Genomic DNA, 16629 nt, shown 5'->3' with positions numbered 1-16629 from the left:
CTTCTCACTCTCTCTCTCTCTCTCTCTCTCACTCCCAATCTTGCGCTCTCGCAATCTCTCTCTCTCACTCCTGTTTGTTATTCGTCTGTCTCATTTGTTTTACTGTTTACTGTACATACATGTATCCCGTGTTTAAATGTAGAATTCTGTATCCGTAGTTTCATTTTATTAAAACCATTATATTCTTGATTGTTTTGAATGCTCATATTTTACAAGTCAATGAAATGCGATCCTATAGCTACAAAGCTTTACAAGTTGTTACTATATCAGTAACGTAAATTTTATAAACACGAGAAAATTAATGTTCACGGCCGGAACATTGAGATTTCTTGGAGTTTATAAAAAGGGATAACGTTGTTGAATTAATTGATGGGTTAATCTTACAGCCGTTTGCTGGACAAACCGATTGTTTGATAGCCAATTGATTCCCTTAAAGTTGTCTCATATAATCGATCTGAAATGAGACCATTGATATATGAATGAGGAATTATAATTCGTTATGATTGATCATTCATATATACAATCGATCTATTTTCAATTTCGATAATTTAACTGTAATATGCAATATATTAATCATATTCATGATTAATTATTAAAATTCCCTATGCATAATTTGAGCTAATTAAGGCACATCTCGATGTCGCTACATCATTGTATATTTGAAGGAGGTGAGAAAACAGCAACACTCAAATGATTTTATGTCTTTATCCATAATGTCCATGACTGATGAGTTTGTTTCCTCCTGTAGATCCCACAAAATATTCCAGTGAATTACCAGATACAAACGAAACAGGTTCTTCAAGTGAAGAATCTAAAGCCAGCTCTGATTAAAGTGTACGATTACTACCAAACAAGTAAGATTTAATATGCCAGTGTTAATGCTTTGATCAAGTGATGCACAATGTTTATTCAGATTTAATCCATGTACAGGTTTCCATTGTTGTACGAATGTGAACATCTTCCTTTTCCTTCAGGTGATCAGTCAGAGGCCGAGTAGTTTAATATTATAATGTTTATTCTTCATCCTGGACAAAATTATTTCCAATCATCAGCTTGAACAAACCCCCAAATCCTCATCAGTTTTTGGCTATGTCTCTGAGATCATGACTTATCATGAGACAATGCATATGATTAATAAAAGTGGTGAAAACAACTTGTGAAAAAAAGTGGTGAGCTGGTTGAACTGTTGAATGTGTAGCAACTACATGCTGAAAAGATGGTAACATTTCAGAATCAGACGAGGTTATTATGATCATATTATTATTTTTTGATATCTTATCTCAGCTCTACTTTTTTATCTTGTTTTGATGCACTGTACACCCTTAAAAATAAAGGTGCACACCTTTTTAAATCGATGCATCACATCATTAACTTTTATGTCAATGCACCGATTCGAATCAGTGAATCTTACCATCCCTACTCTGAGCTGGTGTGAGTGAGTGGAGGTGGGGCTAATTTTCATATTCATAGAACCATGTACTAAATGAGACAATGATGTGGAGTTACATTCAATCTATTTTAAGGAGTGCAAAAAAAAGAATTCAAGGAAAAACACTTAAATATGTCAATTTGGAGATCAAAGATGAGTTTAAAGGGATAAAATGATTATTCAAGGAAAAACACTTAAATATGTCAATTTGGAGATCAAAGATGAGTTTAAAGGGTTAAAATGATTGACTACAGGCCCTGGGACTTTAAGAAAAAGGCTGCTTTGAAACAATCTACATTGTTAAAAACGCTATATAAATGAAGATGACTTGACTTGAGTAAGAATATGCGGCCCCTTTAAGAAACATGACACGCTGCGCACTGAGAATGCGCAGAAGAGAGAGAGAGAGAGACGAGACGAGCTGAAAATTTCACTAGTTGAGGCTGAAAGTGACGCTGTTAACGATCGTGATTGAAGGACACATGTGGAATATTTTCTTCGGATGCCGTATATTTCCAGTCTGCAGGTGAGAGATGTTACCAGATTACAGAGTTTAACATTAACCAGCTCCTCGATTTTGTGTGTTTAAGGGCAAATTTAACAAAATGCGTTGTGTGTCCTGGTTTCTTATTATTAGAGTGTAACGTTAATAATATGTTGGCAGAGTGTTTTCACAGTCTCTGTTCAGGGCTGGCCGGAGACACACTGGCTGCGTGGCGTGAGCGTGGCGTTTCTGTTGCGTGTCAGCTGCGTCGCGTTTTCTGTGTCTTTGCACACCAGAAGCGTGTCTGACGCGACGCGGCGCTGCGTGGCGTACACGAATACATATTCGCTATATGTGACAGAGGCCGACAGACCAGTCTACATTTGGATTACTGTTGCTCTTGCCTTTACGACAACAATTTCAACTTTTATCACGCATCTTCCAAAATCCGAAAAATAGGGAAACATGCGGCTGTCTGTTTATTTCAATAACATTTACAAATTTTGTGTAGCTTTAAAGAGCCTATATTTAGCCTACCTGATGTTGGACCGTCACTCAGAAGACACACTACGATGTTATTGTAGCCTATCCTAACTTTATATCCTCCTGAGGCCCAGAAAGTTTTTTCAAAGAATTTTTTTCATTTTTTTTTTCATGTAGGCCTAATCACATTGTTAAGAGCATTAGAAACAAATGAATATATGGGCTATATTTTATTCATATGCTATGACCTCTGTAGTGGACACCAGGACTCGACTGTTTAAAAAATAAAATGACATGAAATTATATAGGCAAAAATAATGGGATAAAAAAAAAAGACATTTATATCTGAATTTATGTCAAAACCTAGATTTTCAAACATCAAAATGTAATTTATTAATATGTATTCGTGTACAAAATGACATATAAACATATTTTCCTATACTATTTTGCCTGCAAACGCTTCCAACACGCTTGCGTGTCGCGTGAAAAATAGGCGTCGGTTCTATTTCTAGCATGCACGCGTTTTCCGCGCCGCGCCTGAGACGCGCGTGTCACGCAGGCAGTGTGCAAGCTCTAACCTGTTAACATGGGAGCCGAAATAAAAACGGACACGCCACGCAGCTGAGACGCTCACGCCACGCAGCCAGTGTGTCTCCGGCCTAACTGATTTTACTAGGAACTCTAGTCTGTTGTAGCCCATAACTGAATTTTTTAGTAGCACCTTGGCTGAAAATTTAGGGGCACACTGCAACGCAGTTATTAAATTTCCCCCCATTTTGACTTTATTACTGACAAATGCCTTGGTAATAAATAGACTTAACGTACAGAAATTACAATTTATAGTTTTAATTTAAGTGTACAGGGCTCCAGACTAACATTTGAGGGCAGCAGCACCGAGAAAGTGTGGGGCTGACAATAAAGCACTGAGCTTAATTTGAGGTGCAGATACAATTAACTTACATTATTATCATTCATAATGTCTTAATATTAATTTAAAAGCAAAACGAGGGAAAAATCGATATTAGGGACGGGAGTGAAAATAGTTACTCACTCCTCGGCAACCTGCACCTTTTGGTTACAATGGTAATAATTTAATCTCTTTTTTATTTTTAAAGCTACACTGTGTAAGATTTACTCCCATCTAGCGGTGAAATTGTATTTGACTACCAACTGAATAGTACTTTTTAGCCCCTCCCGTTCCGAGGGTGTTTTAACCAGTAGCACCTCAATGCAGTACATAAGATCCACAGGGAGGAGTCGGATCAAGATCCGAGGGGTGGAGATGGGTAGGATTAGGGGTGGGTTTAGGGATTAGGGGTGTGTTTAGGGATCAGGGGGCGGAGATGGGTAGGTTTAGGTATATGTAAGGTGGGAGGAGTTGGATCTGGATCCGACTCCTCCCCGTGGATTTCATGTTCTGCAGTGAGGACCATCTCGTTTTAACCCCTACGGTGGCCGTATTATCTGCCGGCAGTCGCGAGTAATCTCCCCCTTGCATTCGTCACAGTGCCACTGAGTGTAAAAGCGCGAAAGGCAAAGCTTGAATTTCCAGGTATGTCCCTCTTTAGTTAATGTATTTTCAAGATGGAGGCGCAACAGGGCTGCTGCCATTCGAGCTACTCGCTCGTATGTATTCTGAATGGCAGATTCTACGCTTATGAGAATACTTGATTAGTCGGTGGAAGTAGGCTAATTACACATGAATGAGCACATATAATTTTGAAAGAACAAAGTGTTTTTTGCTAAGAATCAACTTAAAAAATGACTCAGTGTAGCTTTAAATTAGTGTGAGTTTTTCTAAATCTTAAACTAAATCCAAAACTCCCTTTCTCCGATACTGAAGCCTGATTGAATCACTACTGCACCTGCAATATACAATGGTGTTCAAGTGCGGGAAGGCTAGCCGCTATATAAGACCGGGCTGAATGAAATTGCTTTGGATCTTTCGATTGAACGACCACAAGGCAGGTTCAAGAAGGTTTTTAACATGCCTGCTTACGCAATGTCTCGTTCCCTACTCTCAGGGAACCATGGTTACGTGAGTAACCCGAGACATTCCCTTTCGAGCTAGGTCTCTTGACATTTGCTTTGAAGTTGACGCGATTTATTGTTTATTTGAATAGGGACAGATACAAAAAAACATAGATTATTCCATAAAGAACAATCCGATGCCTGTATCACAGTGTTTATAGCCAAGGCTAATTCGCAACACCTGTCCCTAGAAGGGCTTTTAACAGTTAGGATAATAAAGGAGTAAAAAAAATGACAGTGAATACAATAAAATGTCTAGAAACCAGTTAGCACCAATAAAATTGGTAAATAAACACATTCACTCGAACTTACACAGATGCACACCTCACATACACACGGATATTCCTTTCATATGGCATGATTACACTGCTGCTGCTGTATGAACCAGGCTTTTGTTAGTTTTCTAATGGTGGATAGTTTAGTTAAAATCTTTATATTTGTAGGAAGGCAGTTCCACAGATTGGCTCCTTTCACTGAAAAAACATTTTGGGCAAAAGAAGTTTTAAAAAATGGAACTTTACAGTCTCCACGAGTAGCAGCTCTTGTTGATCTGGAGGGTTCCAGCCTGTTCACAAAGTTACAAAGTGGCTCAGGTGCAAGTCCAGTTAAACATTTAAAAAACAACTTAATGTGTCTGAGATTAACAAAATTTACCAAATTTAAGATTTTATGTTTACTTAAAATATAACAGTGGTGGAATCGACTGGGCTTTTCATCTAAAATTTTTAGGGCCCGGTTATAAAGCCTCTCAATAGGCTTCAGGGTAGTTTGGCTGGTCTGGGACCAAACGGTGGTGCAGTACGACAGATGGGACAGGATCATAGTGTTCAGAAATACATGAGCACATTCAAATGTAAGACAGCTCCTGATCATTCTAAAACAGTTCATACTGGCCTTCATTTTTCTTGAAATGTTTTTTCGATGGGGAACATAAAATCCCCGCCATGTAAAAAACAACAGCAATAACACTAACCCGAATCTAATAGAAGAGTAGAACGGAAGCGAATACACAGCCCAAGACTCAAGAGTGTGTGAGCATTGAGCAACGGCCAAGCCTCCACGTATTGGTCACCGGACCAAGTTGAAACACTCAACCAGTCAGCTGGCAGTCTGCCAAGACGGCGCCAGCGCCTTCAGGAATGCTGAACAAGCACCAAGTCATTATATAGTGTGTGGTAGGGATGTAACGGTAAGAAAATTTCATATGAGGATTATAGTGACCAATATTATCACGATTATCAATATTATCACGGTTTTGTTAAAATGAGATGAAAATTTTCAAAAAGAACTGACACAACCACTGAAAACATTTCAACAAGTTTTATATTTGGAAATCAACAAATAAAATTAGCAGCTCTATGCACTTTTTTTAAGCAAACGCATGATTAAATTTAATGACCGTCATCAATAGCAACGCATTATAACACAGACTTCAAGCACATCCCGTGCGCAGAATGATGTGCTTGAAGCAACATGGAGCCATTGTGTGCAGCCCTTCGCAATTCTTATTAAAAGTTCAGAAAACAATGGGAAGAGATATTGATGCTTAGTGTATCATATCTGTGCAACAGTTTGAGCCTTTTCTTCTAACAGTTTTAAATTTCGGTTACTGCGCGCGTGAAGCACAATTCATAGTGCTCTCTGCTCCAGTTTTGGGATTTAACAGACACCCGGGAGAAAGATTACATGATCTAGAAACAGAAATAAACTCCAACATGACCAGCAAGATAAAGTACTTTTATGAAAAACCATAGACATTTTTCTACAAATAAAGTATAATAATGGGATTGATCTTGGAGTGAGTTTTAACCGAACGTGACCCGCTGTTTTAATGCTAAAAGGAGATTGACTGAGGAGAGTATGTTTCCATTAACTTTAACTACTCCTTTCTAGGGATGTCCCGATCCGATACTCAGGATCGGTATCGGCTCCGATACTGCAATTTTTGCGGGATCGGGTATCGATCTGACATCGATCAGACGAGGCCGATCCAAATCCGATATTGTGGGTATACTATTATGTGTTATTGTTAAGCCCCACAAAATGCACAAAAACATTCTAAAGTACCATAACGTTTTCGTGCACTCTATTATAAGTGTTCTGAAGCTATTATGTGAGATATAAATTAATATTTAAGTAATTAAATTCAAGATCACGTAAATTTTTCCCTCTCGCGGCTGTCAGTCATTCTCCATTCAGCATTCAAACAGCGCGTCGCGTTCGGTTGCAGTCAATGATGAAACTATCTTCAAGATGATTCAATGTTAATACTATTATACTTGATCTGTAAGATAAAGGTCTATGTTTTCGCATAAAACAACTTTATCTTGCTGGACTTTATTGCTGTAACTCAATCGTGTTACTCTCTACCGGGTGTCGGACGCTGTCAGTTTGATCACAACACTAGAGTCAGAGCACTATAATTGTTCTTCACGCGCACAGTAACTGAAATTTAAAACTGTTAAAAGAAAAGGCTCAATAAACGATTGCATAGATAGATACTGTATAATACACTGTCCATCAATATGTATCTCCGTTGTGCTTTGAACTTTTCAAAGCGGACTCGACGCGCTGCGTGCTGGAACTCCACGTGGCTTCAAGCGCATCATTCTCCGCTCGGGATGCGCATAAGCGCTTTGTGCCGCACTGTATTGGAGCCTTTCATATCATAATGCATTGACGCAATTAAAGCTTATTAACATTAATAATTATTAATGTTGCTGCCTCATTAAATAGCTGTGCAATACACTTAAAACATGTCTCAATTTTATAGCAGATTTAGCTATATCTAAAATAAAATCTTTTTCATTTTTGTTATCTTGTTTTTCATGAATGTATTTTACAACAATAAAAAGAGCAATGTGTATTATCCACTAATCTAGTTTATAATAGCATTTTTGTCATCGATTATGATCATATATTTTGGGGATTTGTTGTTTATCTTTATAATGAAGCTGTCTGTATTAAGTAGATTGTGTTTAACACACACAAGAGTGATAATCAGTTTAACACACAGTTATAGAAATTCTAATTGATTTAAAAAAACAAAAACTGTCCTGGTATTTACAATGTAGAATGCTGCTGTTTAAATTGTTTTAACTTTAAACCTGTTGGTAGCTAGCTAGCTTTAAGTACTGAAGTACCTGTATTTTCTTTCATTTATATATTTCTTTATTTTTTTGTAGTGTTTGAATAAAGGGTGGCAATCTTTCATAATCAACTGTTGTTGTGGACTATATAGGAGGTATATTTTAGGTGGCTAATTGAGAAAATTGCTATATTTTTTATTAGTTTAAGAATAAAATAAAAATATCGGATTAATATCGGTATCGGCAAAAGCCAAAGCTGCGGCATCGGTATCGGTATCGGAAGTGAAAAAGTGGTATCGGGACATCCCTACTCCTTTCATGCATGAATTATGATAACCTTAGTCAGGATTTTTTTCCTATGTGTTTTTATTGCTCTTAGGGCATGAAAAACAAGATTTTATTTATTTTATTTTTTTACAAATTTTCCAAAGAGATTTTCAGGTGTCCACTTGAGTGGACAGCATGCATTTATGGTTTAAACTGAAGAGATACTATATTAAACATAATACAATAATCAAACAGATAAAGTATGTGTATTTAACAAACTAATCAATACAATTATATAAAATCATGTGAAAACTATAAAATATATACAAAAAATATAAATCCGAAATATTGCAAAGGCAATTGAACTTCATACAAGTTGCACTTCGTGTATCTTTGATATCAGAACATGAGGACGTGATTCCATCAGAAATTACTACTGCCTGTCAAGGTACAACAGTGGAAACCACTCAGATGCTCCCTCCAGTGTGCCAGAGTATGTCAATTTACCTTTATTAGCTGATAATTCTGATTATGTTCAAGATAGACACATTTCTAGCATAGGCCTCTTCTGAGAAAACCTAGCGATACGTATTTTTCAATCTCATCTGAAATTAGCAGTGTTGGGGCATGCATAACGCATTCAGATTACTTTTTTGATGTTACAAGTAAAGTAATGTGTTACAAGTAACATGCATTACATAATCAGATTTGTTTTAATGTTACGAATAAAGTAATGTATTACAAGTAACATGTATTACCTAATCAGATTACTTCTTGATCTAACAAGTAAAGTAATTAATTACAAGTAATGTGCAATACGTAATCGGATTACTTTTTGTTGTTACGAGTAAAGTAACGCATTACAAGTAACATGCATTACGTAATCAGATTACTTTTTGGTGTTACGAGTAAAGAAAAGCATTACAATATCGTACATTACGAAATCAGATTACTTTTTGATCTAACAAGTAAAGTAATGCATTACAAGTAACATGCATTACGTAATCAGATTACCTTTTGATGTTACGAGTAAATAAATACATTACAAGCAACATTCATTACGTAAACAGATAACTTTTTGATCTAACAAGTAATGCATTACGTAATTAGATTACTTTTTTGATGAAATGAGTAAAGTAATACATAAGTCACATAAATTATGTAATCCCATAACTTTTTTCGATGTCAATGAAATTAACATTCTAATAATACAAATACATTTATTTACAGTCAAAAAAAGTCACTGCAGATGAAGTATTTTCAAAAACAATATTCACAGTATAAGTATGAATTGTTGCTGAAATATAGCCATTGATGCATGAGGTCCACTATAGTGGACAGGTGATTAATCAGATTTTTCTCGCAATCTAAAATCAAAACTTGGAAAATTTTACTGTCATATGACTCATTAGATATTGCTTGATGCTGCAATATTTTTTTTTACCTACAAGAGTCTCCTAGGATAGAAGGAATGGGTGGATATTCCGGAGCAACTTGGCATGTCTGACTGACCATTGGCCATCTTGGTTTGGAGGGGGAAAACCTCAAACACAACGGCTTGCAACTTGGTTGCAATGTATAGGATGATGCACCAGGGTCCACTGAAGAGATTGATGTGCAACTTTGCCATCAAAACCCTTGCAAATTCAAGAAAATGCTTTTTTAATAGCTGTCCACTGTAGTGACCACTATGCATGAAAGGGTTAATTTGTACCTAACATTAAGCTATCGAATGGTTTCAGAAGTCTTGGAATATAGTGCACGAAAACTTTATGGTGCTTTACAATATTTTTTATATCTTATTTAGTGGGGTTTAACAATAACAGAGAATAGTGCGTACAATATCAGACGTCACTGAGAAGCTGCACCTGTAGCCGTGGCGGGGAGGATTTTTAGGGAATGAATCTCCCGAGCTCTGTCACTGCCTTCCGGCATGTCTTCTTGTACAAAAACAAAACACAAACAACGTTGCACTGCGGGTGCATCAGACTGATACTGCCTGGACAGGATTTACAGTGAGTTTTCAAAATCACAATCAAACACTAATTAAATTTTAAACGATAGGCCTAATACTAACCATCAGGACATTTTATCGTGAAACCGGAAATCGTTCCATCCCTAGTGTGTGGGGAGGTGATTGAAGAAACAATAATGGGATTGGTGCATTTATAACAAGACCGCTTGATAAGCGGGTAACATTAAGCAATCAGCTTAGGCAAGCGGATTTATATATTACAACGTTGAACATAGGGAAGTTCACACAAAACAGGGCAGGCAGACTCAGCTGGAGCCCTGTCATTAGAAGCCAAGCGAGCTGCTTGACATATGCTGTTTTCGTTTACCACATATGAGCAGCAAAGAGCCTGCTCCAGCCCTATTTGAAAAGCCCATGTCAGCGCTAAACACAATATTCAACTACCTTGTCGGGCATGGTGATAAGTCTCTCAGTCATCCAAAGGTAGCTCATTAAACTCCCATTGCAAAGACAGAACGTGGTGCGAAAGAAGGAATTTCAAGATTATAAAACTTAGCAGCAGGATGGTCTTCGCAGAATACTTTCGCTAAGCAAATGTCCTGAATGGACATACCTTTTGCCCAAGCCCAAGATGAAGCCAAACTCCTAGTTGAGTGGGCGCACACACCAATAGGGCATTCAGTCTCCTGAAAAACATAAGCTAAGCGGATGGCTTTCACTATCCAGTGCGAAAGCCTCTCCTTTGACACCGGATGGCCTTTCTTAACAGCCCCATAACAGACGAATAGCTGTTCTGCCCCACGAAAAGAGCTAGTTCTGTCCACATAAGCGTGCAGTACGCGAACGGGGCACAGCGAGCGTTCACTATCCTTCTCCGTAGCCGAGTCGGGAGAATTGAATGCTTAAAGTGTTACAACCTGCACTCTGTACGGAGTTGAGAGCACTTTAGGCGTGTAACCTCGCCTAGGCGCCAGCCATAACATACAGTAATTCGCCCCAAACTGCATGCAAGCTCCATTAACAGAGAGAGCTTGCAAATCCCCTACTCGCTTCCAACATGCTAGTGCTAGTTGTAACCCCGTCTTAAATAAGAGCACTTTCAGCTTGCTCGCATGAAGCACTTTGAAAGGAGGGCGGTTCATCGGTCTAAGCACCAAAGACAGGTCCCAGGCTGGCATTACACAGGGTCAGATGGGATTTAATCGTCTCGCGCCATGTAGGAAACTTGTTATCAGAGCAAGTTTCCCCACTGATCGTCCCTCAACAGTGATATGAAAGACCGCTATAGTGGCCACATACCTTTAATGTAGAGGGTGAACTGCCCGCATCCAGTCGATCTTGCAGAAAATCCAGGATCACCGGAGTGGAGCAGGTTTCAGAGTTTTCGTCCTTGGCTGCGCACCAGGTAGAGAACACTTTCCATTTGAGAGCATACAACCATCTCGTTGATGTCGCTCTTGCCTCTGCCATCATGTTCAGCACTCTCTGCGAAACATCTCGTGGACTCCCGCTGCGCTGACCTGCCACACATGCAAATCCCACAGCACCTGTATGGAATGCCAGATGCCTGGGATAGGAGGTCCCCTCGCCTGGGATAGGAGGTCCCTTCTCAGCAAAATGGGCCATGGTGCGGCTACAAGCAGGTCCATCAGCTCCGGAAACCATGGCTGGTTGGCCCATTTCGGCGCCACCAGTAACAAGGTCTCCCTTTTCTCCCTGTTTTTTCTGCAGCACTAACGGCAAAATCTTTACTGGAGGGAAAGCATACTTCCGTTTCGCGGGCCAGCTGCTCGACAGCGCGTCCCCGTTCAGGGGGCTGTCCGACAGGGAAAAGAAAAGAGGGCAGTGAGCATTCTACTCCTCAGAAGGTGCGCCTGATATGGACTTTGTTTTGCGAAACGGAGGTCGACCTCTTTGCCAAATAAGATCCATATCAGGCGTACCGTCTCACCGTCTAAGATCATTCCCAGGAATGTGATGGACTGAGAGGGCTGAAGCTTGCTCTTTTGCATGTTCACTGACAGACCAAGATGAGCTAAGTGCGCAAAAATTCTGTGCTTGTATTCCTCCAGCACCTGCTGTGATTGGGCGATGATGAGTCAATTGTCCAGGTAGTACAAAATGCAAATCAAGGGGTTTCAAGGAGGAAAAGGGAAAGCACCACATTTATGCATTTTGTGAATGTGCGGGGTGCCAAAGCCTAGCCTGGCTCCGCCCTCCTACGCACTTCCGCTCAATTTCATTTTCCTTCAGTATTACGTCTGGGACTGCTGTGTATTCTTAGGTTTCCAGAAATCAATTTTTTGTAGGACCAATCAGCGAATAGAGGGAGTGGCTGAGAACGATGACGTTGATGTAGCGCGTTAGTTTGAGTTGGAGTTCAGTAACGGCAGCGGAGAAAGACGTGAGAAAATCTATTCGGTCCGTTGTTTCAAAACTTCCAAATATACAGAAGTTAAAGCCGGAGCAAGATCAATGTTTGCTAAGTGTTGTTGGTGGCCATGATGTTGTGGCCCTCCTCCCCACGGGGTTCGGGAAAAGTTTAATTTTCCAGCTCACTCCGCTAGTGGTGAATGAGTTAGCTAAGGCGAACGATAGGGATACAAAGCCTATAGTTGTTGTCGTCTCTTATTGTTGCACTAATGGAGGACCAAGTGAGGGAGGCAGAAAGGTTAGGAGTTCGTGCTGGGCAGCTCGGCGTGCACGATGATCACTGTACAGCATTTGCGGCAGATCCGAAACGACCGCAGCGGCGTATTGTTAATGATTACACCCAGCTTCGACAGTTGACTGAATACATCACTGCCCTTAGTGTCAAATATACATTTAGAATTTAGAATTGTTCCTTGAACTCTTAAATTCGATGAACAAAACATGCAGCTCTCGTTGACAGACATCTTATTCTAAACATAATCCTCTGATCATTCGGACTTGTTTTTTTTTATTGCTTAAAACAATACACAAGTAATAACAGAAAACATAATACAAAAAATAATAATAAAAAACAAAACAAAAATAAAACAATAGGGGGATAATATAAAATAAACATTAACAAGTTAAGAGAATTACATGACACTAAAAAAAAGGAAAATAATTACAAACAGATAATGTTTTTAAGGCTTTTTTTGTTCTCAGACAACTTAATTGAAAAGAGGTATTTTTAAAATTCTTTCACAAATATAAGAAAGAGAGGTTTAGCATTTAGATATTTAGATTTATGAATATGGAATTCGGACTTGTTTCCAGCCGGTTTCGGCGCATGACATACATCACGACCACACGTTAGTGATTGGCTATGGCAGATCCTGAGTGACTCTGGGCAGATCCAATAGTTTTGAACTTTAACAGAGAACCCGCCTACAATGAAGTAAACGTTTCTTAATGGAGCGAGGCCAGACTCTCTGTACAAATGAAATGTACGAGAGTCTGGTAGAACCAGGCTAGCCAAAGCCAGCCCAAACGGCAGATCCCAGTTTGTGACAGAGAGTGGCAAACAGCCTGATATTGAGTGGACGCTCTTTTATGTAGTTGACCATTTTTATTGCAGTCTTAAGAACACGTTTAAGTTCTGGGTCAAGTGTTTTGCTCGCAAGAGCTTCTCTGTGTATAATACAATGTGTGAAATTTACAGGAGGCGCCACTTGCAAGTCTACTTACTTGAAGACATTTCTTTTCCCCAGCATCGCTCTAGCACTGTCTGTACACACACCGATGCACTCGCCCCAAGACAGTCCCTCTTATTTTAGTTTGTTGTCACGTTTTGTGAAAATGTCCTTGCCTGTGCACGTTCCCTCAAGCGGGGTGCAAAACAGAATGTCCTCAAGTTTTTCGTCAAAAATGTATCTGACGAATACAAGCAGCTGGGGAGAGTTTGATATGTGGATTCATCTAACTGTAAAGCATATTATTTCCCTTTCTTCACTCTGTTCACCAGCTGACACTATGTCCTGGGCCATGTCGGAGATGCGCCGGGCAATAGTCCCGTTAGACAGAGGCACTGCTTCTAGCTCAAGGGCCAGTTTATCCCCATGCATAGCCTGACTTATTGCTATAGCAGCGGGTTTGATAAGGGTTTCCCCGATCGTGTGTGGCTTTTTTGCCTGTGCAATTAAATATGCCACCTCATTTGATGCCTGTTGAGCTTTGGTAGGGATTGTTGTTTGTTTAGTTAGAACTTTCTTTTGGCCTTGCAACTCTCGCTCCTTTCGTCGGAAAAAAATCTATTGGTTTAGGAGCAAGAGAGGGGTGCTTGGTTTTCAAGTGTCGTAGCATTTTTACAGGCTTTAGGCCGTGTGTCCACCAAAGCATTTTTTCTCGCTGCTGGCGTATTTTTTCAATTGTTTTCAATAGGAACAGCACAATTTTAGAACACCAGGAGCGTAACGAGGCGCTGAGTGAGTATTTAATGCTAAAGTGCTGAGCGCCCGGCGTTTTTTACAGGTCGCCGAGAGTTGAAGAATGTTCAACTTTGGGTAAAACTCAGCGCTCATCACTGTCACTTTTTACCCAGCTGTCCAATCACAGTGGAGGAAGGGCTGGACAAATACTACACTGACCAACTGTCACAACATTCTTTCTGTACAACAACATCAACCAACAGAGCTAACCGAACAAAATGGATGAAAAATTTATATTGCTGGTCTCCGAGGCGTGTCTATTAAAAACAATGCTTTTTTAGTACTATCAAACAAATGATCTGCGAAATCAGTTACAAGTAAACTGTGCCGTGGATCTGTATCATAGCAACGAAGCGTCTCAACTGAAAAAAAGCTGCGCTGCCAAAACGCTCTCAAGCGCCCACAGCTAGGCGTTTTCAGCAGAGCGCCTAGCGTTTTCAGCTGGCTAATAACGCTTTGGTAGACACACGGCCTTAGGCTTTCATGTGCAAGCACCTCAGTTCACACTACACATTGGGGATGTTGTACTTGGTTGACAATGACAAATGTGAATCCATACTGGATAAATTTGTCTCCATACTTTCGACACTGGGAGGAGGCTGATCCGACTGCTGATGGATGTCCTCTATGCACATGCCGGTCTCTTTTGGTACCTGACGTCGATGACATTTCTGAAGGTGGTGCTTTTCCTCTGCTTCCTCCGCTGGCCCCTCTGCTGGCCTTCCTTTGTTGTCTTTGGTCGATATTAACCAACGTTTCATTTCGAAAAAAATATTATCCTAAGCTTAAAGCCTAAAAAATTACCTACGTGTAAGAATGTTTAACTTGGTGCTGTAAATTGACCGTTAATTGTCGTTAATCTGTCGTCATCACCTCAGGAGTAACAGTCAGCGAAAATCGAAAGGCTGATGGCTTTTTTTTATTTGCATTGTTTTTATTTTTAATTTAACTACTATTTTTAGTATTTTGTTACACTTATGGATACAATATGTTATTTCTAATCGTTATAATTTGTTTTGTTTTTTATTTCTGGAAATCATCTCGCGACCACCCCCCTCGCTGTCCCTACTTTGGGAACCACTGCTTTAAAGGACACCTCTGTAGTTACGTTCACTTTAAATAATTCACTTTGACAATAATCCCTTACAGAATCAACACACTTTAGCTGTGTTCGTTATTCTTTCTAATGTGTCAGGGTGTCCTTAAACACTAATCAAAGAAATATCAAACTGTAATGCAGTTCAGGTTAGGGCTGGGCGATAAATCGATTTTATCGATTAACTCGAATGTGTAGTTTACGCAAGTTTACACCGATTTTTTTAAATGAAAATCGGTTTTCTCTTTAACAACCGCCGACGCGCCAATCTGGGCTCCCATAGTTCCGACCGGGCTCAGCGCTTGCCATGATAGAGATACACAAACAACATGGCAAATGAACAAGACCGCGGCAGCAGAAGCACACCCGCCGAAAACATTTACAAACTGAATCTGCAGGGCCGCCAACTCTCACGAGTTCACTGTGAGAGACGCAATTGTCACTTTTTACACGCCCTCACGCACACATGCATTTTCTCACGCAGAGAAACATCGCGAAGCAAAGATCAAGAGGACACTGACACCGACAGACTAGACAGAGCAGGTTACTATTGATATGAAACAGATTCTCAGCTCTCAGATTCGGTCAATTTTAATACGAAATTCAAACAATAAACACAGTTTTGGCGCTTGTAAATGTGACGTGAAAGATCGCTGACAGATCTCAGTTCAAGCGGCACATGAACCGATCATCTGTTACTCTTCACTACTAACTTACCCAAATGTAGCTAATAAAATCGATCGATCAGTGTTTTTCAACCGCGGAAAGATGTCCATAAAACAGCTGGAGAACAACATATGTCACGTAACGTTACATTTACCTCAGGATGCCTTTTAATGACCCATAGCAGGCATGTTGGACTTAAAATAATTGCTATAGAGAGGAGTGTTTTGCTAAATATGATAACTATATTACACATTTATTATATTTTATCTATATCATTAAAATATTATAACGTTGTTTGTTATTATAAAAAACGCATTATGTTTAATAGGGATGGCCCGATACCATTTTTTTTCAAACCGATACGAGTACGAGTATTTACATTTGTGTACTTGCCGATACCGAGTACCGATACCGATATTTCTACCGCAAAAGTAATAGGCTCCCAGAAAAGAAGACGACTATTTTAGAACAAAGGTTAGAAGACTGTTTTTATTTTCTTCTCTGCTTGTTTTGCATTACCACCCGCTGCTTGTTTTGCATTACCACCCGCGCGCGCGCTCGGCCATCAGATCTATGATGCGTCTTCAGATGTTTAGATTGCTGGTGTTAAACGATGTACTTTCTTTCCCTCCTCTCGACACCTTAGCTGAACATAACTCACAGTCTGCCTTGCTGTTGTCATCATCCCTTATCTTGAAATGAGCCCAAACCG

General features: G+C 39.6%; 1 long non-coding RNA gene across 1 annotated transcript; it reads left to right on the top strand.

Annotated features, from left to right (window-relative positions):
* The first annotated feature begins 650 nt into the window (after nucleotides 1-650).
* LOC130101158 (uncharacterized) lies at nucleotides 651-999 on the top strand. The gene is made up of 3 exons (XR_008808952.1): nucleotides 651-668; nucleotides 749-854; nucleotides 975-999. It is a non-coding gene; the product is annotated as an uncharacterized LOC130101158 (long non-coding RNA).
* Nucleotides 1000-16629: the final 15630 nt, after the last annotated feature.

This window comes from Rhinichthys klamathensis, unplaced genomic scaffold (assembly GCF_029890125.1).
Source record: "Rhinichthys klamathensis goyatoka isolate OS25496 unplaced genomic scaffold, OSU_Roscu_1.1 h1tg000253l_1, whole genome shotgun sequence".
Classification (NCBI taxonomy): Eukaryota; Metazoa; Chordata; class Actinopteri; order Cypriniformes; family Leuciscidae; genus Rhinichthys; species Rhinichthys klamathensis.
The sequence above is the reverse complement of the archived record's forward strand: the minus strand, read 5'-3'. Positions and strand labels throughout refer to the sequence as shown.